This window comes from Trachypithecus francoisi, unplaced genomic scaffold (genome assembly GCF_009764315.1).
Source record: "Trachypithecus francoisi isolate TF-2019V2 unplaced genomic scaffold, Tfra_2.0 Lachesis_group4, whole genome shotgun sequence".
In the NCBI taxonomy this organism is placed as follows: Eukaryota; Metazoa; Chordata; class Mammalia; order Primates; family Cercopithecidae; genus Trachypithecus; species Trachypithecus francoisi.
In genome coordinates this window covers 6,161,112-6,188,786 of record NW_022681469.1, presented here as the reverse complement: position 1 = coordinate 6,188,786, position 27,675 = coordinate 6,161,112, and positions in this window count along the sequence as shown.

Here is a 27,675-nt window from a genome sequence, read left to right as displayed (position 1 = left end):
TATTATCATTCCAAATGTATATAGACTCAGAACACATTTGTATTAGAGCATATTGTTAAATTTATCTGGACAAGTTTTTCCAGAAGCTCTGGATTAGGTAAATCCTAAGTCCTCAAACTCATTCAGTTCCATCCACAATCAGGCGCGCAAATCAATCCAATATTCTCTACCACTGCTTTCCAAATACATCACGAGATGGGGGAAAGGATTGTCTCATCTTCCTGCAACTCCCCCGTCACCATCTTTTGCACATGTATCAGGCCCACGGATTGCTCCTACATCTTTACTCATGCTGTAACTCTCCTAGGAAACCCTTTCAGCATTATCACCTAGGTTTTAATGTACACATTAAGCCCTGATACTCTATGAAGCCTTTCCTAATTTCTTTCATTATTTTGTTAATAATAATGGCTAATACTTTGTGAACATTTGCTATGCATCATAAACTCTAACGAAAGCCCCTTTTTTATGCATTATTTCACATAGCTATTAGTATTCAGTGAGAGTGGGTATGTGATTAACTCTCTAGACCTCAGCTTCCTGATCTGTAAAATGAGCATAAAAATCCTTACCTGAGACAGCACCGCTGGTGAGTAGCAGGGCTATGATTCAAAGTCACTGCTGACTGACTCCAGAGCCTGCCTTCTTAAACACTATGCCATAGCCTGTCTCTCAAAATTCGTTCTCATATCCAAATTGCTGTAAAGTTTTTTATTGGACCAGTTTTGGAATTTAGTTATTTATCATCTTTTAACATTCACTGCTGTATAAATGTCTTCTTTTTAATTAAGTTGTAAATTTAGAGCATAAGTTAAGACTATACAGATCTTAAAAAAGGTACTTGTTTTCTTCTAGGTACTTGGGGACAATGATAGCTGCCTAAATCCACCGCACCACAATACAGTAGACCACACAAGGGAAGAACCTTGAGAACCACATACAACTCAGGCTCTGCTGCAACCTTTGTTGTAGGCAAAGGCAGTCTAATAAAAATTAAAAAAAACAATTTGCATAGAAGAGAGAAGAAGGGAGTGAGCAGTAGATCTAAAATCGTTCTAAAACTGCCACCAGGATGATAAAGTTATCCTAACTGTGAAAATACTGAAAAAAAAAAGTACATTACTGCATCACAGTGCTGATTACAGGGAAGAGACTTATAATACATGTGATTTGAGGTGACAGTCTTCAAAAGGTATAACTTCTGAGAGAAAAAGATGAAAAACTAAGAGGGAATGACTCTAGTGACTGAGTGGTAAAAAATAAAAGAAGTGAAAAGAAAAGTTACAGTTTTACAAGGCAAAGGGTAATGTGAAAGTCAGAGGGTACATAACCACTTCCTGCATCAACAGAAATCTCATCCCTGAAAAAAATCTAGACTGTGCTATACAGACAGAGGAGGATGACAAGTCATTAAACTAGAAATCTTGTAAACCACCACAAATATGCAAAATGAATAGTATTGAGAGGTGAAGCCAGCTGGGCTTCTGGGTCGAGTGGGGACTTGGGGAACTTTTCTGTCTAACTAGAGGATTGTAAACGCACCAATCAGCACTCTGTGTCTAGCTAAAGGATTGTAAATGCACCAATCAGCACTCTGTAAAAACACACCAATCGGCACTCTGTAAAATGGACGAATCAGCGCTCTGTAAAATGGACCAATCAGCAGGATGTGGGTGGGGCCAAATAAGGATATAAAAGCTGGCCACCCCCAACCAGCAGCAGCAACTGGATTGGGTCCTGTTCCAAAACGTGGAGGTTGTCTTCTTTTGCTATTCATCATAAGTCTTGCTGCTGCTCACTCTTTGGGTCTGCACTACCTTTATGAGCTGTAACACTCACTGTGAGGGTCTGTGACTTCATTCCTGAAGTTAGTGAAACCACGAACCCACCAACCCACAGGGAGGAACAAACAGCTCCGAACGTGCTGCCTTTAAGAGCTGTAACACTCACTGCGAAGGTCTGCAGCTTCACTCCTGAAGTCAGTGAGACCATGAACCGACTGGAAAGAAGAAATTTGGGACACATCTGAACATCTGAAGGAACGAACTCCGGGCACACCATCTTTTAAGAACTGTAACAGCTCACTGGGAGGGTCCGCAGCGTCGTTCTTGAAGTCAGTGAGACCAAGAACCCAATGGAAGGAACCAATTCCGGACACAGGATGAAATGGAATAAGTCTATGCGAAGGTACCACAAAGACACAAAAGGTGAGAATTAACACATTTTCACTGGATGAAACTTCTCTCCAGAAACAACTATGAAGCAAAATAAAAATGTAAGAAATGATTCAAAATGAGTTAAATATACTAAAACAAATCTGAAGAACCACTTTGAATTAGAAATCCGAAAACTGAAAGCAAAAATAGACAGAAAAAGCAGAAAAAATGAACAGAATTGATTGAACTTAGCAAAGAAATGAAAAAAAAAAAAAAGACAAAATCGTCTCAGAGTGAAGAAGACTGAAATGGAAGATAATAAAGAGAATTGACGAAATGCAAGAAAATAGTCTGCAAATGAAAATAAGGTGAAGGAAGATGTAAAAAGGCCCAGGAGAGAGTGGTTGACTGGAAGATCAATAAGAAACAACATACATAAAATTGAAGTTATTGATGTAGAAAACCAAACAATAGAGCAGAATTAATATTTAACTTGAATCCAGAAAACTTTTCAGGAATAAAATAACACAACTTTACATAATGAAGGAGCTCACTGAATACCCGGGAAGATAGAGCAGGTGTGACTAACGAACTTCAAGATGTACTCTAGTAAAACCATTGGACTTCCAAGATAAAACAAGCTCTTTTTTTATTAGACCAGTTTTAGAATTTAGTTATTTATTGTCTTTTAAAATTCACTGCTATATAAATGTCTTCTTTTTAACTAAGTTTGAAATTTAGAGCACAAGTTTAATCCCAATACTTTCAGGCAAAAACATTAAGTAACATATGAGAGAAAATAATTAAACTGTAATTAGAGTTCTTAAAAACAACATAAAAAGAAAGGCAAAGCAAAAATGGAACAGAATAAAAAAAACCCATGTGAAAGGAAATGTGGAAAAGGATCTTTATTTCTAGTCAAACTGTTTTAAGAGCCAAGATTACAGAAAGCCGTTTTAGGCATAAAGCAACATAGGGAATTGTGTATCTAACCAGGGGTGAGCTTCATTGAAATGAGATGACTATAAAAATGTCAGCAAAACGACCAGTCATCTGCATAGCAATGTAATTGTACATACAAGGCTAAAACAGAGGCAGAGGCAAGGAAGAAAGACTAGCATACAAATGTTACATGTCATGAAAAATAGAAATAATATGACTTTAACAATGAGAGGAAAAGACAGAGGGAAAGGAAAAATGAACCACTTGTTGTCTTTTAGAAAGTAGGTGGGAGTTGTAGTATGTCATTAAATATTGATATATCAGATAGGAAAAAGTTAAATAGGAAAACAGCGCTGGTGCTGCTGAAAAAAATGGGTACAAAGAGAAACACTACAACAAAAATACAAAATTCCTAAATACAAAAGAATAAAGGTTTTAAAAATAAAGAGCAAAACACGCATGTCATGCAGAGAAAAGAGCATAGCAAAAATAACATACTACTTAAAATATTACGACCAAGTTACTATTTGGAGTATTAGTTATGTTGACAATTATGAATGCACTGTTAAAATACAAAGATTTTAATTTGTTATACAATCGAAGACTTATCTAACAAGAAAGACACCTACAATGAAATACTTCAGAAAGGTTAAATATAAAGAGATGAAAAAGTATACCGGGCGAGTGAAAACAGTGAGAGAAGAGATTGCTAATCCAAATATCAGAATTGAAGTCTGAAAGTATTAAGTGTGACAAATAAGGATGTTTTAAAATGCTAAATGTAATTTTTAATGGAGATACAATGGTAATAAACTTGTCTATACCAATTCACACAATAATCATGTTTATGAAATAAAAATTACAGGAGATGCAAGGAGATGTAATGGAAACACAAAGGAGATATCCACACATCAGTTTCAGTACAGGACAGATCATGTTGACAAAAATCTGTGGAGGATATGGAAGACCAAAATAATATTATAAAGATAATCTGTGGATACATACCAAACTAGATATTCTCGTAACAGAGAATATGCCTTCTTCTCAAGTTTACATGGAATATTTACAAAAATTAACTGTATATTAACAAATATTAATAGAGACTTTCAAAAAGTAAAACACTATAAACAAATTTTTATTTTACAATACAATAAAACTTGAGATTATTAACAAAATCCTGAAAGAAAGAAGATCCCTTCCATCTAGTAAAATTTTATTAAATAACTCTTGGGTAAAAGGGGAAATGTAAGTTGGTATTAAAGAATTTCTCAAAACCAATGATAGTGGAAATGACCTATCAAATCTGTGTGATGTATTTAAAGCAGTGATTAGAAGAAAATTCATAGGACTAAACACTGATCATTAAGAATGGAAATAAATGAATCAAGTATCAGTTCAAAAAATTAGGGATCCAAAGGAAACAAAGCAAACCCAAAGGAAGCACACAGAAGGAAGTAGTAAAGTTAAAATAGGAATAAGAATGTAGAAAAGAGTGTACCAAATATGTAAATTGAAACCTTCTTCCTTTTTTTTGGAAAGTTAACAAACATCACAAAGCACCAGCTCTTTTAGTTGAGAAAAGATGAAAGCACGATGTACAAAATAAATGACAAGGGGGACTAACCATTGAAATGGTAAGGAAGTAAGGTATGCAGGATTGGGCAGAGGTAAAAACTGAACTGCAGTGTGGTTGCAACTGTTGCTCCAGCCAGTTCTACCTGAAGCGCGGATACATCTTCATATTTCTCCCAGTTTGAACCAAGGGGCTCATCCTTTGTGTCCCTGAATCGATAAGTCCTGACAGGTCATAACTGTGGCTGATGCAGTTCCACGTGGTTGAGGGTAATTCCAGTGGGAAGTGCAGCTGTGAGCTCTCAGCCCATATTCTCAGCAGCTGGATTTGACTGCAGTGGCCCTGAGAAGGGGGTGTTGGTGAGCACAGTAATCTATGATTATCTTTGTGTTAAAGGACTGAATCTTTGTTCTTTAGTGCTCAAGCGCATTAATTTTGTTACCATATAATTTTTGTTTATTTTTGACCCTTCACAGCAATACATTGTGAAAACATAACTTCCAAATGCTGAATTACTGATTTGAGAGATTTCTCTTTTAAAAAAATTATATTTTAAGTTCTGGGACACATGTGCAGAACGTGCAGGTTTGTTATACAGGTATACACATGCCATGAAGGTTTGCTGCACCGGTCAACCCATCATCTACATTAGGTATTTCTCCTAATCCTATCCCTCCTCTGGCTCCCCACCCACCAACAGGCCCCAGTGTGGGATGTTCCCCTCCCTGTGTCCATGTGTTATCATTGTTCCGCTCCCACTTTTGAGTGAGAACATGCAGTTTTTGGTTTTCTGTTCCTGTGTCAGTTTACTGAGAATGATGGTTTCCAGCTTCATCCATGTCCCCGCATAGGACATGAACTCATCCTTTTATATGGCTACATAGTATTCCATGGTGTATATGTGCCACATTGTCTCTATCCAGTCTATCACTGATGGGCATTTAGGTTGGTTCCAAGTCTTTGCTATTGTGAATAGTGCCACAATAAACATACGTGTTCATGTGTCTTTATAGTAGCATGATTTATAATCCTTTGGGTATGTACCCAGTAATGGGATTGCCAGGTCAAATGGTATTTCTGGTTCTAGATCCTTGAGGAATCACTACACTGTCTCCCACAATGGTTGAACTAATTTACACTCCCATCAACAGTGTAAAAGTGTTCCTATTTCTCCACATGCTCTCCAGCATCTGTTGTTTCCCGACTTTTTAATGATCCCCATTCTTACTGGCATGAGATGATATCTTATTATGGTTTTGATTTGCATTTCTCTAATGACTAGGGATGATGCGCTTTTGTTCATGTTTGTTGACCACATAAATGTCTTCTTTTGAGAAGTGTCTGTTCATATTCTTCACCCACTTTTTGATGGAATTGTTTTTTTTTTCTTGTAAACTTAAGTTCCTTGTAGATTCTGGATATTAGCCCTTTGTCAGATGGATAGATTGCAAAATTTTTCTCTCATTCTGTAGGTTACCTGTTCACTCTGATGATAGTTTCTTTTGCTGTGCAGAAGCTCTTTAGTTTAATTAGATCCCATTTGTCAATTTTGGCTTTTGTTGTCCTTGCTTTTGGTGTTTTAGTCATAAAGTCTTTGCCCATGCCTATGTCCTGAATGGTATTACCTAGGTTTTCTTCTAGGGTTTTTATGGTTTTAGGTCTTATGTTTAAGTCTTTAATCTATCTTGAGTTAATTTTTGTATAAGGTGTAAGGAAAGGATCCAGTTACGGTTTTCTGTATATGGCTAGCCAGTTTTCCCAACACCATTTATTAAATAGGGAATCCTTTCCCCATTGCTTGTTTTTGTCAGGTTTGTCAAAGATCAGATGGTAGTAGATGTTTGGCATTATTTCTGAGACCTCTGTTCTGTTCCATTGGTCTATATATATGTTTTGGTACCAGTACCATGCTGTTTTTGTTACTGTAGCCTTGTAGTGTAGTTTGAAGTCAGGTAGAATGATGCCTCCAGCTTTATTCTTTTTACTTAGTATTGTCGTGGCTATACAGGCTCTTTTTTAGATCCGTAATAATTCTGTGAAGAAAGTCAATGGTAAGTTGATGACGATAGCATTGAATCTGTAAATTACTTTAGGCAGTATGGCCATTTTCATGATATTGATTCATCCTATCCATGAGCATGAAATATTTTTCCATTTGTTTGTGTCCTTTCTTATTTCCTTGAGCAGTGGTTTGTAGTTCTCCTTGAAGAGGTCCCTCACATCCCTTGTAAGTTGTATTCCTAGGTATTTTATTCTCTTTGTAGCAATTGTGAATGGGAGTTCACTCATGATTTGGCTGTTTGTCTATTATTGGTGTGTAGAAATGCTTGTGATTTTTGCACAATTATTTGTATCCTGAGACTTTGCTGAAGTTGCTTATCAGCTTAAGAAGATTTTGGGCTGAGATGATGGGGTTTTCTAAATGTACAATCGTGTCATCTGCAAACAGAGACAATTGGACTTCCTCTCTTCCTATTTGAATACCTTTATTTCTTTCTCTTGCCTAATTGCCCTGGACAGATTTTGTTGAATAGGAGTGGTAAGAGAGTGTATCCTTGTCTTGTGCCAGTTTTCAAAGGAAATGCTTCCATCTTTTGCCCATTCAGTACAATATTGGCTGTCATAAATAGCTCTTGTTTTTTGGGATAGGTTCCATCAATACCTAGTTCATTGAAAGCTTTTAGCCTGAAGCGGTGTTGAATTATATCAAAGTCCTTTTCTGCATCTATTGAGATAATCACACGGTTTTTGTCACTAGTTCTGTTTATATGATGGATTACATTTATTGATGTTGTACCATCCTTGCATCCCAGGGATGAAACCGATTTGATAGTGGTGGATAAGCTTTTTGATATGCTGCTGGATTCAGTTTGCCAGTATTTTATTGAAGATTTTCGCATTGATGTTCATCAGGGATATTGGCCCGAAATTTTCTTTTTTCATGTGTCTCTGCTGGGTTTTGGTATCAGGATGATGCTGGACTCATAAAATGAGTTAGGAAGGAGACCCTCTTTTTCTATTGTTGGAATAGTTTCAGAAGGAATGCTACCAGCCGCTCTTTGTACCTCTGGTAGAATTCAGCTGTGAATCCTTCTGGTCCTGGGCTTTTTTTTTTTTTTTTTTGGTTGGTAGGCTATTCATTACTGCCTCAATTTCAGAACTTGTTATTAGTCTATTCAGGGATTCAACTTCTTCTTGGTTTAGACTTGGGAGAGTGTATGTGTCTAGGAATTTATCAATTTCTTCTAGATTTTCTAGTTTATTTGTATAGAGGTGTTTATAGTATTCTCTGATGATAGTTTGTATTTCTGAGGGATCAGTAGTCATATCCCCTTTATCATTTTTTTACTGTGTCTATTTGATCCATCTCTCTTTTCTTTTTTATTAGTCTGGCTAGCAGTCTATCTATTTTGTTAATAGTTTCAAAAAACTAGCTCCTGGATTCACTGATTTTTTGAAGGGTTTTTTTGTGTCTCTATCTCCTTCAGTTCTGCTCCGATCTTAGTTATTTCTTGTTTCCTGCTAGCTTTTGAATTTGTTTGCTCTTGCTTCTCTAGTTCTTTTAATTGTGATGTTAGGGTGTCAGTTTTAGATCTTTCCCGCCTTCTCCTGTGGGCATTTAGTGCTATAAATTTCCCTCTAAACACTGCTTAAGCTGTGTCCCATATATTCCGGTACATTGTATCTTTGTTCTCACTTGTTTCAAAAAACTTATTTATGTCTACCTTAATTTTGTTATTTACCCAATAGTCTTTCAAGAACAGTTATCTCGTTTCCATGTAGTTGTGCAGTTTTGAGTGAGTTTCTTAATCCTGAATTCTAATTTGATTGCACTATGGTTTGAGAGACTGTTACGATTTCTCTTCTTTTGCTTTTGTTGAGAAGTGTTTTACTTCCAATTATATGCTCAAGTTTAGAATAAGTGCCATGTGGTGCTGAGAATAATGTATATTCTGTTGATTTTGGGTGGAGAGTTCTGTAGATATCTATTAGGTCTGCTTGGTCCAGAGCTGTGTTCAAATCCTGAATATCCTTGTTAATTTTCTGTCCTGTTGATCTGTCTAATATTGACAGTGGGGTGTTAAAGTCTCCCACTATTATTGTGTGGGAGTCGAAGTCTCTTTGTAGGTCTCTAGGAACTTGCTTTATGAATCTGGGTGCATATATATTTAGGATAGTTAGCTCTTCTTGTTGCATTGATCCCTTTATCATTGTGTAATGCCTTTCTTTGTCTTTTGTGATCTTTGTTGGTTTAAAGTCTGTTTTATGAGAGACTAGGGTTAGAACCCCTGCTTTTTTTTTTCTTCTTTCCATTTGCTTGGTAAATCTTCCTCCATCCCTTTATTTTGAGCCTATGTGTGTCTTTGCATGTGAGATTGGTCTCCTGAATACAGCACACCAATACGTCTTGACTCTTTATCCAATTTGCCACTCTGTGTCTTAATTGGGGCATTTAGCCCATTTACATTTAAGGTTAATACTGTTATGTGTGATTTTGATACTGTTGTTATGATGCTAGCTGGTTATTTTGCCCATTAGTTGATGCAGTTTCTTCATAGTGTTGATGGTCTTTACAATTTGGTATGTTTTTGCAGTGGCTGGTACCAGTTTTTCCATTCCATGTTTAGTGCTTCCTTCAGGAGCTCTTGTAAGGCAGGCCTGGTGGTGACAAAATCTCTCAGCATTTGCTTTTCGGTAAAGGATTTTATTTCTCATTTGCTTCTGAAGCTTAGTTTGGCTGGATATGAAATTCTGGGTTGAAAATTCTTTTCTTTAAGAATGTTGAATATTGGCCCCCATTCTCTTCTGGCTTGTAGGGTTTCTGCAGGGATATCCACTGTTAGTCTGATGGGCTTCCCTTTGTAGGTAACCCAACCTTTCTGTCTGGCTGCCTTTAACATTTTTTCCTTCATTTCAACCTTGGTGAATCTGATGATTATGTGTCTTGGGGTTGTTCTTCTTGTGGAGTATATTTGTGGTGTTCTCTGTATTTCCTGAATTTGAATGTTGGCCTGTCTTGCTAGGTTGGGGAAGTTCTCCTGGATAATATCCTGATGAGTGTGTTCCAATTTGCTTCCATTCTCCCCATCACTTTCAGGTACACCAATCAAATGTAGATTTGGTCTTTTCACATAGTCCCATATTTCTTGGAGGCTTTGTTCGTTCTTTTTCATCCTTTTTTCTCTAATCTTGTCTTCATGCTTTATTTCATTAAGTGGATCTTCAATCTTTGATATCCTTTCTTCCACTTGATGAATTCAGCTATTGACACTTGTGTATGCTTCATGAAGTTCTTGTGCTGTGTTTTTCAGCTCCATCAGGTCATTTATGTTCTTCTTTAAACTGGTTTTTCTAGTTAGCAGTTCCTGTAACCTTTTATCAAAGTTCTTAGCTTCCTTGTATTGGGTTAGAACATGCTCCTTTAACTTGGAGGAGTTTGTTATTACCTTCTGAAGCCTACTTCTGTCAATTCATCAAACTCATTTTCCATTCAGTTTTGTTCCCTTGCTGGCGAGGAGTTGTGATCTTTTGGAGGAGAAGAGGCATTCTGGTTTGGGGAATTTTCACTCTTTTTGTGCTGTTTTTTCCCCTATCTTATGGATTTATCTATCTTTGGTCTTTGATGCTGGTGACCTTTAGATGGGGTTTTTGTGTGGACATTCTTTGTGTTGATGTTGATGCTGTTCCTTTCTGTTTGTTAGTTTTCTTTCTAACAGTCAGGCTCCTCTGCTGCAAGTCTGCTGGAGTTTGCTGGAGGTCCACTCCAGATCCTGTTTGCCTGGGTGTCACCAGCAGAGTCTGCAGAACAGCAAAGATTGCTGCCTGTTCCTTCCTCTGGTAGCTTCATCCCAGAGGGACACCTGCTAATTGCCAGTCGGAGCTCTCAGGTATGAAGTGTCTGTCAACCCCTACTGGGAGGTGTCTTCCAGTCAGAAGGCATGGGGGTCAAGTGGTTGAGGAGGCAGTCTGACCCTTAGCAGAGCTCGAGTGCTGTGCTGGGAGAGCCTATGCTGTCTTCAGAGCTGGCAGGCAGAAACGTTTAAGTCTGCTGAGGCTGTGCTCACATCCACCCCTTTCCCTAGGTTCTCTGTCCCAGGGGAGAAGGGACTTTTATCTATAAGCCCCTGATGGGCTGCTGCCTTTCTTTCAGAGATGCCTTGACTGGAGAGAAGGAACCTGGAGAGACAGTCTGGCTATAATGGCTTTGCTGAGCTGCGGTGGGCTCTGCCCCGTTGGAACTTCCCTGCAGGTTTGTTTACACTGTGAGGGGGAAACTGCCTGCTCAAGCCTCAGTAATGGCAGACTCCCCTTCCCCTACCAAGCTCCAGCATCCCTGGTGGACTTCAGACTGCTGCACTGGCAGTGAGAATTTCAAGCCAGTGGACCTTAGCTTCCTGGGCTCCATGGGGGTAGGATCTGCTGAGCTAGACCACTTGGCTCCTTGGTTTCAGCCCCATATCCAGTGGGGTGAACAGTTCTGTCTCGCTGGCATTCCAGGTACCACTGGGGTATGAAAAAAAAACCTCCTGTAGCTAGCTTGGTGTCTGCCCAAATGGCTGCCCAGTTTTGTGCTTGAAACCCAGGGCCCTGATGGTATAGGCACTGGAGGGAATCCCCTGGTCTGCAGGTTGTGAATACCATGGGAAAAGCATAGCATCTGGGCCTCATAGCATGATTCCTCATGGCACAGTCCCTCAGGGCTTCCCTTGGCTAGGGGAGGGAGTTCCCCGACTCCTGCACTTCCCAGGTGAGGCGATGCCCCACCCTGCTTTGGCTCACCCTCTGTGGGCTGATCCCACTGTCTAACCAGTCCCAGTGAGATGAGCCGTATACTTCAGTTGGAAATGCAGAAATCACCTGCTTTCTGCATCAGTCTCGCTGGGAGCTGCAGGCTGGAGCTGTTCCTACTTAGCTATCTTAAGCACATTAATTTTTGACACAACAAACTGCTCTGTTCCCAGTAAAAATGTCCTAACCTTGTACTACCCTCCGAATGAGCTTGTTAATGAGGAATACAGATGAAAATGTCTCAGTCTGTGAAACCCTGAAGGCCGTCTGCATTAACTACTGTAGCACCACAGTGGAGCCCAAACCTTAGCAGCTTCAAATTATGAACAGGCTTGCCGGGTGCCATGGCTCATGACTATAATCCCAGCACTTTGGTAGGCCAAGGTGGATGGATCACCTGAGGTCAGGAGTTCAAGACCAGCCTGGCCAACATGGCGAAACCCCATCTTAGCCAGGCGTGGTGGTGGGCACCTGTAATCCCAGCTACTTGGGAGGCTGAGACAGAAGAATCCCTTGAACCGGAAGGTGGAGGTTGCAATGAGCTGAGATTGTGCCATTGTACACCAGCCTGGGCAACAAGAGCAAAACTCTGTCTCAAAAAAACAACAACAACAAAAAAAAAACAAACTATGAACAGGCTTGACTTAGCTGGGTAGATCGGGCTCAAGGTGTCTCTTGAGGTTGCAGTCAAGCTGTTGGCCAGGACTATGGCCATCTCAATGGGGGATGGAAGTCCTGTGCCCAAGCTCACTCATGTGACCTGGCAGGAGGCTTCATTTCCTCACCATGTGGGCCTTTCAATGGGGCTGCTTTTGACACTTCCCCCAGAATAGACGATCCAAACAGGCAAGAGAGAGAGCCACATAGAAGTGCAGTTCCTATCAGCCTGGGAACCCCAGAAGTGAAGGAGTTTGTGTTAGTGTCCTTGGGTTCTGGTAACAAAGCACTGCAGACTGAGTGGCTCAACCACAGGAATTGGTTGTCTTACGGTTCTGCAGGCTGGAGGCCCCAGACAGAAGTGTTGGCAGGGTGGGTTCCTTCTGGGGACTGTGAGGGAGAATCTGTTTTGTGCCTCTTCCCTATCTTCTAGTGGTTTTCTGTCTTTGGTGTTTTTTGGCATCTAGATGCATCACCCCAATCTCTGCCTTCATCTTCATGCGGCGTTCTACCTGTGTTATGTCTGTTTCTGTGTCCAGATATCCCCTTTGTATAAGAACAACAGTTATATTTAATTATGGTTCACTATAACGATCTTATTTTAACTTGATTACCTCAGTAAAGACTTTATTTCCAAATAAGGTCACTTTCCCAGGTCTTGGAGATTGGGACTTCAGCATATTTTGGGGAAGACAAAATTAAGCCCCATAACAGAGTAGAAACCTGAGGTCTGAGATGAGGGTGGATGAGTAGATGCTCTTGAGACTTGAGCATCCAGCATCTCTCACATTGCTTGTGCTAAAGAAGTGGCCTATTCCATCTTGCTAAAACATGACTCTTTGCTTGAAGATTACGCAGAGATCTCAAAAGAGTCAGGTTTCTTAAAAGACAATGCCTTCCCCTTCAGGGTGTTTCTGGCAGTAATCTAATAACAAGTGTCAAATCCCAGCAGAGCCCAAAGAGGGTCATGCTGAGCTGCCAAGTGAGGAAGAAGCTCATAATCTGAAGTCCTCCAGGGTCTACTAGCAGGCATTGGAGTGTGTCCCAAGGGTGCTGGATCAAGGGGGACATAACATAGAATTGGGTGAAGGAGAGGTTATGGATGTGGAAGCAATACCTTATGATAGAAGAGAGAACAACTGGCAAGGACCATGGGAAAGGGGCTGATACATTGCCAGGAAGGCTCTTGAAATTCTTGACAAAATCAATGGCCCAGAGTAAGTGAAGCAGAAATGCCAGAGCTGTCATGACAGATGGTAGAAGAAAGGATCAAAAGGACCAGATAATTGCACATACTAAGCCATGATTAACACCGTTTCCTCTGTTAGGTATGCATCTGATGAGACGGCGAATATATTTTTAACATCTTCATCAGGGAGGTGGATCAAAAACAGCTTATGTTTTTGTGAAAAGCACAACAGTAAATGTTCAGAGTCTTGCTCTGTGGTTATGTTAACTCCCCCACCATCTGTTATTTTATAGTCTGAAGATCCCTGGACCATCTAGGAATTGTGTGTGATACTACGTGGGTGCACTGTATCTATGGCATCATGTTCATCATGCTGGATGAACAAGAAATGGCAAATATGTTAGAGAACTTGATGAGGCATACGTTCGCATTGTTCAGAGGATGGAAAAATAAATGTTGTGAAGGTTCAGGGATCTGTCATCGTCACAAAATGTGTAGGTGTCTGGAAGTCTGGGCCTTGCTGGGACATCCCCTCTAAATAAAGGATGAATTGTTGAATCTAGTATTGCCCACAGCCAAGAAAGAAGAGAAGAATTTGACAAGCACCCTGGATGATGGAGTCAACATCTTTGGCACTTCGGAATACTGATGGTACCCATTTAGAAGAGACATGGCGGTTATGAATTTTTGAGTGGAACCAAAGCCCAGGCAGGCATCTACATCATTTCCAGGCTGCAGCAGAGCTGGTCCTCCCATTTTTGCCATTTGACCTGACAATGTATGACCCTGTAGGTATCAGAAAGGTAGGAAAGGATGCTGTGTGGAACATTTGGCAAGCTTCAACTGGATAATCAGAATGTATCTCTTTAGGATCTACTGGGAGCAAGGACATTACCAACCATAGGAGATAACTATATAGCATTCCAAAAGTAGCTCCTGTCATGCCCTCTTCTGGGCTCTGGTAGAGACACAGTGTTTGACCATGGAGCATCAGGTGACCAGCTGATCAGTGCCCCATCATGAGCTGCATTGGGTCACACCCACAAAGATATAGGCAAGTGAGCCCAGAAGAACTTCATCATAAAACAGAAATGGTGCATGTAGGTGTAGGCAAGAACAAATCCAGCAGGTACAAGTAAGCTACATGAGCAGGTGGCCCAGACCACATATCTTCTATTATTGTGTTGGCACCTTTCCCGCAACTCATCCCTCTAGCCACAGTAGCTTAAAGTTGATGCTGGTTATTGGCTGGGAGTTCAACAGGGGTGATCAACTGGAGCCCTTACTGGTGGCTTCTCCGTGTGGCTTGGGCTTCTCATAGCCTCTTGGCTTATTCCAAGAGGGATGATCCCAAGTGCAAATATTCCAGGCCTAGCTGCAAGGTTTCTTATGACCCAGCCTTGAAAGTCATGGGGTATCACTTCTGTAGCACACTATTAACCACAGAAGTCACAGTCCCAGCCCAGATTCAGGAGGAGGGGATATAGACTCTCCCTCTCAATGACATCTCAGTGGGACCAGTAGCAAAAAATCTGCAGCCTTTTTAAATTTACCACAGGTGCTCTTTTCCAGGACAGCATAGACACCCTAAATCAATGACTGTTACATGACACAGCTGTGTCTTCACTTGGTGTAAGGAATGGAAAATAGAGATAACACCACATTCTTCATGGCTCTCTTCTACTCACTTGAAATTTATGCTCTGGTCCCTGCAATTTCATGCTCTACATGTTAAGAGGTCCTGGCTTCCAGAAGGAAATTACTTCCACCAGTGGACATGATGAGAGTCTCATAGAACTTTTACCTACGGCTGCTGCTTGATCACTTAGTGCCAAGAAACCATCCAGAAGAGAAAAGTCACAATCTGCAGGGAAAACTGACTCATTACCAGTGGGAGGTAGGCCTGCTGCCACACAATGGGCATAGGGAAGAATCTCTTTGGTGCTCAGTGGTCCCAGTGCTTTACTCAAAGGAAACAAACTTAATGTAAAAAGCAAGTTGATCTGTGCAGTGGAAGGGATTCACTTTAATGAATATTATGGTGCTTTGCCAAGATCCTTTCTTTAGAGATCATTTACCCATAGCCTGGCTGCTGGTGGCTCCCAGCTGCACACCATTCTATCATTATTCACCATGCTGGCTGAGGAAGAATACCTCCCTGCCCCCTTCAATTGCACAAGGTAGCTGAATACATGACACCTTGAGCTGGACAGACGTGATCAACAGCAGTTTGTTAGTTACGTATACCCACAGCCTGCCTGGGGAAGAGGACACCACACACTAGGCGGGGCCTCACGAGGGGTGCACTCAGGAACAGAGTGGACCAGAGGGGTGTGGAGGCAGGCTTTGCAGAATCAAGGAGGTGTGGTGGCCCCTGGTGCCTATGGGAGGATGTGATTGGCTTGTTTGTTTCATGGGGTGGCAGGGGATGGAGACACTTGAGATTGGGGACTGATAGGGGACACTGGTCCAGCCAACAGGGGAACAGGCAAGGCAGGGAGCAGGGGAACTCATTGGACTCCTTTGGGGCCTGGAAGCCTCAAAGATGGCAGAGCAACACTTGAAATTGTTTCTTCTTCACATTTGTGTCCACCTATGTTGGTGTTTCCAGTATTCAAATCCACTCTAACTAAAGGAAGAATTGGCTTTCCAATGAACACACTCCACAGGTAAATTCTGAGGAGGGCGTCCCTAAAATACAATGAACATTGTGTAGTCTCTTAAGGGAACTATAGTCAAATTGAAAAGCCACAAAATCAAAAGGAGACTTTCTACCATGTCACTTTATAATGAGGAAGGAGATTTGGGGCTATGACCGTTTAGAAAGAAGACAAAGATACATGCAGTAGACATAAAATAATTCATTAAAATCACCTTTATACATTCATTTATGAAGTTCAAAGCTACATGCTAGATCGATGTTGGCAAGTTTTTTAAAATACAGAGCTAGATAGTAAATATTTTAGGCTTTGTGGGCCATATGGTCTCTGATTACTCAGCTCTGCTGTTGTTGTGCAAAAGCAGCCAGGGACAATAGTAAACAAATGGACATGGTTGTGCTTCAACAAGACTTTACCTACATGAGCCGATGGCAGGTTGGACTGGGCCCAATGGTGTAGTTTATCAGCCCATGTCATAGAGCATCTTCCCTCAAAAACATATTTCTTAGATTTGTATATTGCTTTATTTTCCAAGCTTCGCTTGAAATAATCAACTCGCGAGGTATCCAGGTGATATTCTCTCATTTTGCAGACAAGAAAACTGAGGTACAGGAACTTTTCTGGGAAAAACTGTGATGAGTAGCAAGCCAAGACTAAAAATCAGATTTCCTGACTATTTTCTCCCATACCCTGGCTGTTGCTCAACCCAGCTGATTCACTAGACTCCGATCACCAACATCAAGTTTCTATCAGATGGGTCAATTTTATTTATTTATTTAATAAAGATTAACTAAGACATATTTATTTTTTGTTTTAGTTAACAATAGCAAGAATTTTTGTCCTCATTAAAATATTAAATAATCAATATTACCTTTTTAAGTTTTAACTTTTTTTTAATTAAATAAGATTTTGGGGAACAGGTGGAGTTTGCTTACTTGAATAAGTTCTTTATTGGTGATCTCTTGAGTTTTTGGTGCACCATCACCTGAACAGTGTGCACTGTACCCAGTGTGTAGTCTTTTATCCCTTGCCACCCCCAACCCTTTTCCCTGAGTCCCCAAAGTCCAATGTACCATTTTTAAGCCTTTGTGTCCTTATAGTTTGGCTCCCACTTATGAGTGTGTATTAGTTTGTTCTCACACTCCTCATAAAGACATATCTGAGACTGGGTAATTTATAAAGGAAAGAGTTTAATTGACTCTCAGTTCCACATGGCTGGGGAGGCCTCACAATCATGGCAGAAGGCTAAAGGCATGTCTTACATGGTGGCAGGCAAGAGAGAGTGAGAATCAAGTGAAAGAGGTTTTCCCTTATAAAACCATCAGATCTCCTGAGACTACCATGAGAATATTATGGGGGAAACAGCCCCCATGATTCAATTATCTCCCCCTGGGTTCCTCCTACTATACATGGGAATTATGGGAGCTACAATTCAAAATGAGATTTTGTTGGGGACACAGCCAAACCATATCAGAGTAAAAACATACGATGTTTGGTTTTCCATTCCTAAGTTACTTTACTTAGAATAATAGTCTCCAATTCCATCCAGGTTGCTGCAAATGCCATTATTTCTTTCCCTTTTATAGCTGAGTAGTATTCCATGGTATGTATATGTGTGTGTGTGTGTGTGTGTGTGTGTATGTATACACACTACAGTTTCTTTATCCACTCGTTGATTGATGGGCCTTTGGGCTGGTTCCATATTTTTGCAATTGCGAATTGTGCTGCTAGAAACATGCAGGTGCAAGTATCTTTTTCATGTAATGACTTCTTTTCCTCTGGATCAGAACCTAGTAGTGGGATTGCTGGATCAACAGTAGATCTACTTTAAGTTCTTTAAGGAATCTTCACACTGTTTTTCATAGTGGTTGTACTAGTTTACATTCCCACCAACAGTGTAAAGGTGTTCTTTTTTCACCACATCCATGCCAACATCTATTATTTTTTTATTATGGCCATTCTTGCAGGAGTGAGGTGGTATTGCACTGTCATTTTGATTTACATTTCCCTGAATAATTGTGATGTTGAGCATTTTTTCATATGTTCATTGGTCATTTGTATATTTTTTTGAGAATTGTCTATTCATGTCCTTAGCACACATTTTGTTGGGATTGTTGATTTTATTCTTGCTGATTTGTTTGAGTTCTTTGCAGATTCTGGATATTAGTCCTTTGTTGGATATATAGATTGTGAAGATTCTCTCCCACTCTGTGGGTTGTCTCTTAACTCTGCTGATTACTTCTTTTGCTGTGCAGAAGCTTTTTAGTTAATTAAGTCCCATCTATTTATCTTTGTTTTTGTTGCATTTGCTTTTGGATTCTTGGTCATGAAGTCTTTGCCTAAGCCAATGTCTAGAAGAGTTTTTCTGATGTTATCTTCCAGAATCTTTACAGTTTTACGTCTTAGATTTAAGTCTTTGATCAATCTTGAGTTTATCTTTGTATAAGATGAGAGATGGGGATCCAGTTTTATTCTTCTACCTGTAGCTTGCCAATTTTCCTAACATCATTTATTGAATAGGGTGTTCTTTCCCCACTTTATGTTTTTGTTTGCTTTGTCGAAGATCAGTTGGCTGTAAGTATTTGGCTTAATTTCTGGGTTCTCTATGCTGTTACATTGGTATATGTGCCTGTTTTTATACCAGTACCATGCTGTTTTGGTGACTATGGTCTTATAGTACAGGTTGAAATCAGTTAATGTGATGCTTCCAGATTTGTTCTTTTTGCTTAGTCTTGCTTTGGCTATGTGGGCTCCTTTTTGGTTTCATACGAATTTTAGGATTGCTTTTTTTTTTTTCAGTTCTGTGAAGAAGGATGATGGTATTTTGATGGGAATTGCATTGAGTTCATAGATTGCTTTTGGCAGTCTGGTCATTTTCACAACATTGATTCTACATCTATGAGCGTGGGGTGTGTTTCCATTGGTTTGTGTCATTGATGATTTCTTTTAGCAGTGTTTTGTAGTTTTCCTTGTAGAGGTCTTTCATGTCCTTGGTTAGGTATATTACTAAGTATTTTCTTTTCTTTTCAACTATTGTGAAAGGAGTTGATTTCTGGATTTGATTCTCAGCTTGGTTACTGTTGGTGTATAGCAGAGCTGCTGATTTGTGTACGTTAATTTTGTATCCTAAAACTTTTCCGAATTTATTTGCCACTTCTAGGAGCTTTTGGATGAGTCTTTAGAGTTTTCTAAGTATGTGATCATATCATCAGCAAACAGCGACAATTTGACTTCCTCTTTACTGATTTGGATGACCTTTCTTTCTTTCTCTTGTCTGATTGCTTTGGCTAGGACTTCAGATGTGTCCATTTTATATAAAAGGGAAAAACAGAAAAGAAAATTAGATCACTACTTTGTAGCAAGCTGGATTTTATTCATTGTTAGATTGACCTTTTCTTTGTATTTACTTCTGTCTGTGAATCCTGTTTCTTCCACGTTCCCCTCAGGTGCCTTTTGATGCTTTTCCTCTCCTTTTTCTTTGTCCCCTTTGCTTTTGCAACCACAGGTAATGTGCACCTGGCTGCACTCTTCGGTGAGAGGCCGCCACCCCCATAGTTTGGGGATGCCTCCCTGCTTTTGATAAGATTCCAAAGCATTCCGCTGGTTTCTCCTTTCTGCATCTTAATTTTCCACAGACCTCTGGGTGAATGTTTTTGTTAATTGGGGGGCAGAGGTGACATTTCTTATTCTCTCTTATTTCTTCTCAGGTTGCACAGTAATTGTTGACTGGCTGTGTAATTGAACAAAAACTTTTATCACAGTTCTCTCATGCATTTTGACTTGGAAACAAGTTGAAATCTCAGGCAAGATTATAAAATGGGTGAACATTGTATACAGCACTTTTTAAAGGGGACCGCTTTTCAGAGTTCTCTTTTTAAAATTTCACCTCACTTCCATCTTGCTGGGCCCATATCTCTGTCTTCTAGGGAGATGATAATGGAATCTCATGAAAAGGCAAGGGACATGATTTGTTGGGCCTCCCATGATTTGTTGTGCTTGTATATTGAAAGTTGCTACAATGAAAAGGCAGTAACTAATCCTGTATTTATTTATTCAACAAATATTCATAGACCATCTATTATGTGCTAGATACCAGAGATATAAATGTGATCATATTGGACACAATTTTGGATTGAAATTAGACTCATTTTCTGTCTGGGAGGAGATTTAGACATGGAAGGGGCAATTTCAGTGAAGGGTAAAACCTATTAAAATAGAGAAACAACAGAATATTATGGGAACACAGAGAAGGGCACTGGAATCAGATGCGGCAGAGTCATCAGAGACTTCTTAGAGTACTCAACAAGGTCATGGAGAAGAGGGGAGAAAAAGTCCAGGGAAGAATAAAATATATTTAGGAAAATGAAAAACGGTCAGTTCAGTATGATTGAAGAGAATGATAAAATTAAGCTGGACAGGCCAGATCTTGAAGGGCGTTGGAAACCACACTAGCATATTATCTTTTCACTGTATCTTACGATCAATGGAACATCGTTAAAAAGTGTTAGTAGTGGCAGAATCTGATTTGCATTTTTACCCACAGGTGGAGGAGAGTGGGGAGGAGTAAGACCAGAAGCAAGGATACCAGTAGGATGCAGTGACAGCAATCCAGGTGGCTGTGCTACAATTGTAATAACATCAGATCTGTGCTGGGTAAATATGGAAAGTGAGGCTATCATAACCATCCTGTTCACATCTGTATCCAACAGTGCCTCACCCACTGGGATGCTCCATTGACATTTTGTGAAGGCGTGAATAAATGCGTAAGTGGATTCACAGAGAAGTGGTCAGTTAAGAACAGTATTTACCCCAGTGGGTTCCACAGAACAGCATGTTATGTGAAAGAAAACAGGCTGAGGTCAAATGAATCAGGGAAACAATAGGCAAAACATTACTAAACAACTTTCTGTTTAAGAGAACCTCTCAAGGCCTTTAACAAGCTAATATGTCATGTTGCTCTCCAAAATGCAAGGGTAGCAAGCAAGGTGAACTGGGCTTCTGTTTGATCCTCCAGACTCACTCTCCACCATTCTCCACCCTGCTCTGTTCCCTGGCAGGCTAGTCTGTTCCAATTCCATAACAAGCCCCCTTGCTCTCCTTTCCAGTTGGGTTTGGACAGCGGGGACTCAGTAGGTAAGAGGGAAAGAATAGAGAATAGCTAAGTATTTCCTCCCCTGGCTCCCTCCTGTGGGTGGCTGACAGCTGGTTCTATACCTTGACTGACAGTCACAGCTGTTGTCAGGGCCTTCTTTGCACAGCCTTCTGTCTGTTTTGGTGACTGCTCACTCCCCTTGCAGCAAAGTGCAAATAGCACCCACAGACTGCACTATCTTGTGATTTTCTTGTATGTTGTCTATACCTTATGGCACTCATTTCAAAATACCTAATTTGACCGTTCTCTCTGTTTCCTGCTGGGACTTGACTAATTCACAGTTTCTCATACTTCATTGATTGTAGAGTGATTTTTCCATGAAGGGTTTTGCATGTAACTATAATACAGTTTGGCTAATAAGGGTTGAGTGGTAGCACAAATAAAAGTGAACCATGCTTCTTTAACTCTGCTCACCTTGGAGATCAGCTTCTCATATGGGGTTTAATCACTGGTTCCATAACTAAGTAGTTCCTAATCTTAAACACACTTGGTGGTATCCATCAATACTTGTAAAAGTATCCATGCTTATCTCATTCTGTTAGGGAGTTGTACTGGTCCTGCCTCTTAGGCTCTCTGGAGCTAGGAAGCATACAGCTGCAAAATTTTCTTCAGGGAAACTGGAATTCAGACATTTTCTTTTGTATTTCTGCACTTCCAAGATTTCTTGCCTACATAAGGATTTCTTGCCAGGAAACTATTTCTTGTCTGGAAATAGTTTCCTGGCCACAGTGGGGAGGAATTATGTATCTTGCCTAGGTCGTGTGACTTTTGGCAATGTTACCAACATCAGCCTTAATTAAGAAGTCTACTGAGGTCCATAAACTATAAAGTTTTATTAAACATGATGAAATAAAACATCAACTGCTATTTTTAAAGAAGTGCTGATGAAAAAGGGACTAAACGTCAAGGCGTTAACAAATGTGGTTGGATATTTTATGACTTTTTTCTTTGCAAATAAAGTGGAACTGTTTGTATACCCACAAAATGCATATATTAGAACCTAATCTCCAGTGCAATACTATTAAGAGGTGGGGCTTCAGGAGGCAGTTACTTATGAGGCGTAACCCTCATGAATGGGATATGTGCCCTTATAAATGAGGCCCAAGGGATTTCATTCACCCCTTCTGCCATGGGAGGACACTGCTAGAAGGCACCCTCTTTGAAGCAGAGGGTGAGCCCTCACCAGACACTGAATCTGCTGGCGCCCTGCTCTTGGACTTTTCAGTTCTAAATGTAGAACTGCGAGCAATTCATTTATGGTGTTTATCAATTACCCAGTCTAAGGTATGTTGTTCCAGCTGCCTGAATGGACTAAGGCACTGACCAGTGACTTGTGTGTGAAATCTTTATAAACAATTGAAATTCTAGGCTTAAGAAGCTATTAGGCCAGGCATGGCGGCCACACCTGTAATCCCAGCACTTTGGCAGGTCGAGTTGGGTGAATTACTTGAGGCCAGGAGTTCGAGACCAGCCTGGCCAATATGGTGAAACACTGTCTTTACTAAAAATACAAAAATTAGCTGGGTATGGTGACATGCTATGTTATCCCAGCTATTCGGGAGGCTGAGGCATGAGAATTGTTTTAACCCAGGAGGCAGAGATTGTCGTGAGCCCACTGCACGCCAGCCTGGGTGACAGGGCAAGACTCCATCTCAAACAACAACAAGAACAACAACAAAAAGCTATTAATAATATATACATTTTTTGCTGTGTTTGCACCAGAGAATTTCAAAGAACTTCTCAATATTGGTACCATTATTGCTGCTGTTACTCTCACTTGCTGTGGATCAATGTTTTGTATGTTGTACCATTTGAATTTATAGATGGGCTCCATAGGCAGCAATGGTGAGCCAGCTGACCTTGATTAAAGAACTGCATGAATATTGGCAAGTGAAAGCTTATGAGTTTTATAGTGAAGTCAGCCTGTGGCGATCTTTATATGTCTTATATCTGTATATCTCATCTGAAACCTTCTGCCGACATTCCAACAAAGACCAGTGAGCCACACACATGTTCCTGAATGGGACAAAGGCATTCTGTAAGAAAGTTAGAGGACATACTTCTAAGTTGTCCTTCATACTAAGCAGAATAACTAGAAAGGATTTATTAGCTCTGTGCCTGCAATAAGTATATGTGTTCATACGGAAGCAATCCTTCATGGCTGAGCCACATTCTTTTAAGTCCGCAGTCGTAGCATTTCTAATCACTCTGAGTTATCTCTTATAAAAGGCCATTGCAATCTTAAAGACATTATCTAGACACTGTGTTTGTCTGCTGCTGGTTAGGCAAATGGCAAACCAAAGTGCCTGCTCAGGGAAATTACCACTCTCATTTGTCACCAGCCTGCACAGCAAAAGCGCGGGTTCTGTTTCTTGCTGATTGACTAATGGTTTTGAAGAAGAAAAGTGATAGGTAGAATGCTTCTCCTAGAAGGCAAAACTGGTAAAAGGAATTGACTACCCAAATATTTTCCATTTCAATGAAATGTTCTTTTTGCTCAAATTAAATGAGCTTGTCAAAATAAATAAGCAAGCATGGTCACCGTGGATGGTGAAGCCAGGTACTCAGTAGAGGAAATCAATCTGGAGGTGGGGGTTGGTTTCTCACTCTGCTCAAGGCAGGCAAGTCTCCAGTCTCATTCACTGCTTGTTCTTGTTTAGCATGCCCCCATTTCCCTCTGCGTTTGATGCAAACCATATACATCTTTTGAGGCCAACTTTAGTCTCTTCTCCTCTTGGAAGTCAGAGTATTCTTTTCAGAATTCCTAACATTTTCAGTCTGTGCTGTGCAAGTTGGCACATAGTTAAATTCTTCTTTTTTGTACTGTCCTCACACTGTTCCATGAATGTTAGCCTTACCATTTAAACAGCCTGAGCCTCTCACAGAGTAGAGAGATGTTCTTGAGAACATCATTGAACCACTAGATCAAGGCATGCCTGTGGACTTTGCAATTTCCAGAACCAATAAAAGTATCTTTATTATTTAAGCTGGTTTGAATCATGTTTTTGTTACGAGTAACAAAATGGATATAGGAGATACTTGGTAAATATTTCCATAGAACTTTCAGTCATCCCTATTTATCTCAATATTTTATCTCTACTCAGAGATCAGATGTCACTTCAAACAGAATCATATTTGAACTGCTTCTTTTTTAAAATACCAATATTCAGTTACTTTTAGATGGAGAATACTGCAACATTCCTTCTACCTGTAGGGAAAACTATGAATTAAGGAGACGAAGTAAAAAGAAAAATTTTCTACTCCCAAACTTTCTCCCTTTATGGAAGGTTGATTGGAACTTTTGAGGAACACAGAGAAAGAGGAGCAGTTGAGGAGGGGATGACTCCAAATTAATTTTCAGCCTTTTCAGGTTATTCACCTCCCTACTCAACTGCTCCATGGCTTGCGTCTAACAAGGGTCATTTCTAACCTTTTCTTGCAGAGTTTTCCATTCTTTTTTCTGTCTCTAGCCTTTACCCCATTCATGTGCCCAATACATACCCTTCACACCATGTCTCATGGCACACAGTGATTCTCTGCAACAGCAAGGCTTCTCAGCCCAAGAACTACTGACATTTTTGGTAGATAATTCTTTGTTGTGAGGGACTGTCCTGTGCATTGTACAATGTTTAGCAACATCACTGGCTTCCACCCACCAGATGCCAGTAGCCCCCTTTCCCAGAGTGTGACAACCAAAAATGTTTACAGATAATAGCCATTCTAACAGGTGTGAGGTGATAGCTCACTGTGGTTTTAATTTGCATTTCCCCAATGATTAATGATGTTGGACTTTTCTTTATGAAACTGTTGGCCATTTGTTGTCTTCTTTTGAGAAACATCTGTTCAGATCCTGTGCCTATTTTCAAATTGGGTTATTTGTTTCCTTGCTGTTGAGTTGTTTGAATTCCTTGTATGTTTTGGACATTATCCCCTTAGTTAATGATTATATATTATATATTTCAAAACTAATGAGAGTAAATTTTGAATGTCTCACCACAAAAAATAAGTGAGGTGATAGATATATTATTTGAGCTTGATTTAATCATTCCACATTGTATACATACAGCAAAACATCACTTCTACCCCATAAATATATGCAATTCAAAAAATAAAATATTTACAGACATTACCAAATGTCCCCTGGGAGTCAGTTGATGCCTCCTCCCTTTGAGAACCTCGGCTGGGTCTGTGGGCAGTAGAGCAGATGTAATTTGGGAAAATGAATATTATTTGAGCTTGATTTAATCATTCCACACTATATACATATAGCAAAACATCACTTCTACCCCATAAATATATGCAATTCAAAAAACAAAATATTTACAGACATTGCCAAATGTCCCCTAGGAGTCAGAATTGATGCCTCCTCCCTTTAAGAACCTCGGCTGGGTCTGTGGGCAGTCCAGCAGGTGTAATTTGGGAAAATGACTCACCTCCACTGTTTGCTATTTGGAGGAAAGCCATTCAGCAAGCCATTAGCTTGCTGAGTACATTCACTCAGGATCTCCATCCTGAAGTGACAAAAGAATCAAGATCCTTGGAGCTCTCAAAATAGAACTTTTACTGGTTTCTTTCAACCCAAATCCTCGGCAATCACTATTCTATCAGATGATCTCACTCTCCAGTAAAAAATGGGGCCGGGTGTGGTGGCTCATGTCTGTTATCCCAGCACTTTGGGAGGCCGAGTCAGGCAGATCACGAGGTCAACCTGGCCAACATGGTGAAACCCCATCTCTACTAAAAATACAAAAATTGGCTGGGCATGGTGGTGGCACCTGCAGTCCCAGCTACTCGGGAGGCTGAAGCAGGAGAATCACTTGAACCCGGGAGGTGGAGGTTGCAGTGAGCTGAGCTTGCACTACTGCACTCCAATCTGGCAACAGAGTGAGACTCTGTCTCAAAAAATTTTTGTTTTCCTCTCAAACATAAACATACAATAAATGAAAAAAATCAAGATACCTTGCACTCTGACCCCTTGGTTAATCTGTCTTATCTCAGCATTGCCATGGTTTTTATATCATGTGACTTTTCCTCAAATTGGTACTGTGTTCATCATGATCATGTGCCCTTTATTCACTAAAGGACACCTTCGTTTAACTTTCTCCAGTTCAATTATCTCTTATGAGTGTGCAGACCATTTACTGCTGAGTACTGATCTGATACCCTGACCTTCGCCTGGTCTCACAATAGTCAACCATGTGAAGCATTATTTATAATAGCTAAGACATGGAAACAAATGAAGTGTGCGCCCACAGATGAACAGATAAAGACAATGTGGTGTATATATATGTACACACATACGTATACACAGTGGAATACTATTCAACCTTAAAAAGGAGATACTGCCATTGCAACGTGGATGAACCTGGAGGGTATTACGCTAAGTGAAACAAGCCAGGCAGAGAAAGACTAACACCTTGTGATCTCACCGATAGGTAGAGTAAAAAAAAGTTGAACTCATAGTAACAGAACAGAACGATGGTTGCCAGGATCTGGGGGTTGGGGAAAGCTGGGAGATGTTGGCCACAGAGTCCAAACCTTCAGTTATAAGATGAGTAAGTTCTGGGAGTCTAACGTGCAGCACAGTGACTATAGTTCATGATAAATGTATGTGTGAAGTTTGCTTAGAGAGTAGCTCTCAAGAGTTCTTATCACACATACAAAAAAAATGGTAACAAGGTAAGGGGGTAAATACGGTAATTAACTTGACTATGGGAATCGTTCCACAATGTATAGGTGAATCAAAGCGTCATGGTGTGCACTCTAAATGTAGTCAATTTTTATTTGCCAATCATAGCTCAGCAAAGCTGGAAAACGAAAACAAAATCCCCCAAAACTGATATGCTGGGGTTGCCACCTGTAGCTTTCCCTGGATTTGCGGGCAGAATCATAGCCTGAATCCCCAGAAGAGTTGGGAGGGGACAAGAGGGTAAAAACTCGCCCTGGTGATGGGAGGGGAGGTGGGCTTCTAGTTGGCTTGGACAGGATCTTCACTCCCATCTGGGGGCTCTCTTGGTTGGTGTGAGGAAGCTTGGTGCTCTATCAGAAAGCTGCTGCGCATTTCTGGAAACGGGCAGAGGCAGCTCTTACCTGCACAGAGGGGGGCACAGCAGCCCCAGGCACACCCCCCAGCACCACGTGAGTGACATCACACACTTTTGCCTTGTAGCCTTGCAGCATTCAATACATATTTGTAGACTGCTGTTTTGAAAAGTAATTAAGGCCGGGCGTGGTGGCTCAAGCCTGTAATCCCAGCACTTTGGGAGGCCGAGACGGGCGGATCACGAGGTCAGGAGATCGAGACCATCCTGGCTAACACGGTGAAACCCCGTCCCTACTAAAAAATACAGAAAACTAGCCGGGCGAGGTGGCGGGCGCCTGTAGTCCCAGCTACTCGGAGGCTGAGGCAGGAGAATGGCGTAAACCCGGGAGGCGGAGCTTGCAGTGAGCTGAGATCCGGCCACTGCACTCCAGCCTGGGCAACAGAGCTAGACTCCGTCTCAAAAAAAAAAAAAAAAAAAAAAAAAAGAAAAGTAATTAAAAATTTATCTTTCCAG